The sequence below is a fragment of the Pinus tabuliformis genome, chromosome 2_2 (genome assembly GCF_031772625.1).
Source record: "Pinus tabuliformis cultivar Carrire ecotype Pingquan chromosome 2_2, CPIR1, whole genome shotgun sequence".
Taxonomy (NCBI): Eukaryota; Viridiplantae; Streptophyta; class Pinopsida; order Pinales; family Pinaceae; genus Pinus; species Pinus tabuliformis.
The window spans coordinates 124,375,313-124,379,816 of NC_142300.1; the positions used below are offsets into that span (position 1 = coordinate 124,375,313).

The window sequence follows — 4,504 nt, forward strand, 5'->3', positions numbered from 1 at the left end:
TAATTCATCCATAGATCAAAGCGAAACCTTCCTCTAGATCCATCTAGCCCAATCCTTAATAATCCTCTTTCAAATGCATACACGTAGATGCAATATAAAGGAGATGGACATCTACATGAGGAAATAAGGGTTTCCTATAACTGGGAGTGTAGGAGGCACATGGATAAATAAGACTTGATCAAGGACCAATTGGATATAATATCAATATCCTATCTTTCTCCTCCTTAGGCCTTCCCCATGAGGTGTATTTATATCACCTTAAAACAATTTTTTCAGTTGGGATACAGTTAGGTCACGAGCTCCTATAGGTAGTCTTTTGGTGTAACCCGTAAACCCCACCCATAAAATAGGTATTTATTATATATTTTTTCACATTTTAAATCATATACATGGGTTGGGTATAGTTGGACCTGCCTGTGCACGTGCTTTTTGAAGGGCACAATCACGTATGGAATTTAAAATAATGTATTTTAGTAAATGGACCAAGTCTGAAGGGAAAGGGCTGCCCAAGGCCATGACTCACAACATCAAGTATATAAGGGTGATAAATGATGCTATAACAAAAGGATATGTCTAACATACAACATAATAGTCCACAAAGATGTAACGGTAATTATAACCAATCAACAAGAGATATTTTCTAATATCCAATGGAATAATCCACATAGACGTGACAATAATAGTAACCATTACAACACATTCTCAATATGATAAATACTCAAATAACTGAAATAGTTCAACTACTTTAGAAAAAATGAGAGAAAACATGAATTACAAACATTCATAGAATAGTCTTACAAATATTCATAATCCATGCATGAAGAATGTGCTTTCCATGAGGCTTCCTATATTAAGTAAAAGTTCTAAGAAACATGTATATAATAAACTCCACTAGCTCCAATAGTGGAGCATTGGAGCCACTCCTTTCTTCCTAAAAATAACTAGCTTGTCTCTCTAATGCCCCTCGGCAGGAGCCAAGGTGAAAAAGTCCTCTTGTCATACAATGAGGGTGTATATATAACCAATGAGGTGATGCTTCACCTTCCTTGTGACTCTTTGACTACCCTCATGACTCCTTGACTTCTTGCGAATTTTAGACTTTACATGACTCTTCACATACTAAATGTGTTCCTTGGACTTCCACTTTACAATACATTTATAATAAGTACTTTCACAATCCACATATGGCACATAATAACTCATGACATGACACGACATGACATGAAACTACTGACATGGACTGCTTGATGACATGGAAATGTCAATCCACTTCTACTACTGCTTGTTACATGTCTTCTTGAGGATGCTCTTCTATCCACCTCCTTATATCTAGAGGCAAGGAAACTTCAATGATATCAAGTCTTGAGCTGTGGTCACAAACTGGTGTCCCTTTACTTTCGCTTTATTGATCAACTTGCATAATCACCTACATAGGTGTCTTTTAGCATGTTTCCCTTCTCAATCTTATTCTTCATCATCTTGTCATGGTATGATAGAGTACCTATATCTGCAAGTCACTCATGATGATATGACATCAGTCCGATAAAACCCTTAGTCTAAGATGACACGTGTTGATCCACTGATTGAGTTGTAGGCTAGGAGAGAGGCTCAATGTTGCACAATTGCGCAACTCAAGAGCTCAGGGGTGAAGCTTTAGCCTTAAAGCTACGAAATGCGCAATTCAAGCTTGATCGATGAAGGAAATTGCACAGTTTAGGAGGTCAATGTGATAGGCTAAGGGGATGGGCACTGGTTTAGCCCATTGCACAGTTCCGGAAGGCAAAGGAGTCTAGTTAACTACACAATTACACATCGTAGGAGCTCAAGGGATAAGCTTGGGTTTAGAGACTACACAATGCATAGTTGAGGCTAGGCTGGGGAGATGAATTACATAATCCTGGGGGCTAAGGTATGTGCTTGATCACTAGAACTACGCATTGCACAGCCCTAGAAGGAGAGAACTGCACATTGCATAGTGTCAAGGGGCAAGGCTAAGTTGTTGGGAAATTTCTGAAGATTGGCCAAGTGTGGGATCAATGAACTAATGTGATCAATGGCATGACTTGAAAGTGATCATACACTTAGAACACTTGAGAACACAAAAACATAGATCATCCATGACACATGAAGCACACATTTCCCTCAGTGCGACAACTTTGCGATGGATTAATACAAGTGTGGCACTTAAGATACACTTTTCAACCACCATGGTGACACTTGTGCGACAATGCTTAAAAATTTGGGAATGAGTGTGAAAAATGTTTATATGGTTATATGAACTCATTCAGACAAATATAACACCTTAAAACCACCAAAACAAGCTTATACACATTATGTGACAACTAACATGCGAAAAGAAAACATTTTTCCTTTCTTGCAAAAGGGACCAAAACACAAAGAAAACACATGGAATGGACTGCAATGTTTGAGATGACAAAATGAAAGACCAAGGTAGGCTTCAAAATTTGGTGCAGGACAAAATTTTGGAGGGTGTTGTAGCAGCGACAACATAATCATATTAGACACATATGACAATACAAAAATACCAATATTTTATGCACCTTTCGTCGTAATGGTTATTCAATCATGCAGATGGTCAAATGAAAAATTATATGCGATGGGAACACCATACATTAACTTAAATGATGATATATATATATATATATATATATATATATATATATTATATTATATTATATATTATATTATATTACATCACCTTCAAAAATAATGCTATCCAATATATCAAATGCACCATACCAAACGTGTGGAGACACCATATATTAATACACCATACCAAACATTAATGCTATCAATATCAATGTATAATGCAACACACGATCATAACCCACCATGGTATGCGAACATACCATTACCTGAATCCTGGTAGTATATATATATATATATATATATTCAATAGTGAATATGAATGTTGATAAAAGTATTGAGGTTAGCACAATACAAACACAATTGTTGGAAACCATATTGAATATAACTAAAGCTAGCCATTGATACCCTTTACTGATTCCAATCAATTCAATACCATATGTATTATTTCTCGCCAAATCCTGACCAATGATCGAATTCCAAAAATGGAAAAAATGTTGAGATATTTTTACGTTAGGTACTATGTGGGTCACAAGGGAAAATTTGGCCATGAGATTCTTGAGTTCGAATTTCGTCTCAACTGTAAGCTTCGCTATGAAAAAATTAGAACTACAAGATCGACAAAATGATTTGTAAATAAGTTTTCCTTACTTAGGATGTTCTTAAGAAACGTCGATGGATCATTGCTGAAAGCAAGATAATGAAGGAAGACGATAACAACTGGCCTAAGCCAAATAGGGTTGGCCGTTAGGAGCTAGAATTAGTTATGGGGAATGAACATATTTCCTTTACTACTTCCAAAATAGGATCTCTTGCCGATGTGAAAAGTAGCAAGGATCCTAAGGGACTTTGTATTTTTTATTATCTTGTTTAGGACCTCAAGTGCTTTGTGTTCTCTCTCATTCGTCTACACTTCAACATTAAGCCTATTTAGACATAAATGGTTGCATATACATGCAAATCCATATTATATGATCCTAAGATTTAGATTAAACAGCACAATAGATCTTTTTGTACTCTATGTATTATTGTCATGCACCATAACTCATTTGAAAGCAAACGAGACATTTTCCAACAACCCATACACAACACCAATATCATGTTCATCGACAATAATATCAATGCCAATATATATTAATATAATTGGCTTATACATCAATACAACTATATATCAATGTTTTTTGCAACAATAATTTCAAATATACTTTAAGCACCATATCAACCATCGAATATAACCACCATCGGATATGTGATAAAATACCAAGCCACACATATCCATATTAATGCCAATGTATACCACTAATATATATGCTAACGTTTATCACTTCATAATATTATTTCATGTAATCTACACTGTCACCTCAATAATATAACACTGAGTATACGTTGTCACCACGATAATATAACACTGAATATAACGTTGATGTTGTCACCAGTTCCTTAACCAACGCATTGTAGAGTAGCATGCAACATGAATCATTCAAGGATCCATTCTTAGTCACATAAGCAAGGCACAAATGCATTATAATACACACCAATTGAATGCACTGTCATCACTGTATGCACTGTCATCACTATACACACTGTAATATGCAAAGTTGATCATAATATTCACTGTACACACCCACTGAACGAACTATTATTGGATACCAATTCAATGCAATCTAATATGTTGCAATTGATTCTCCCATCAATTCCTTATTGATATCTTGCCCCCTCTTTTCTTTTCCTGTTATTTTTTGAGTGATAACCAGTGAATGGAATAAGACCACATGGTCATTGAGATGATATTGAGAGCCATATGAGCCAAATCATTCATAAATTTTAGTGATAAGATGGTTTATAGGTGAAGTTGCATTGCAATGAACACACCTTTTTGGTGATAACACATTCTAGA

General features: G+C 35.5%; 1 pseudogene; it reads left to right on the forward strand.

Moving 5' to 3' along the window:
• Window positions 1-3,089: 3,089 nt before the first annotated feature.
• Window positions 3,090-3,541, forward strand: LOC149191652 (protein mago nashi homolog 2 pseudogene; annotated as a pseudogene).
• The last annotated feature ends 963 nt before the right edge of the window (window positions 3,542-4,504 follow it).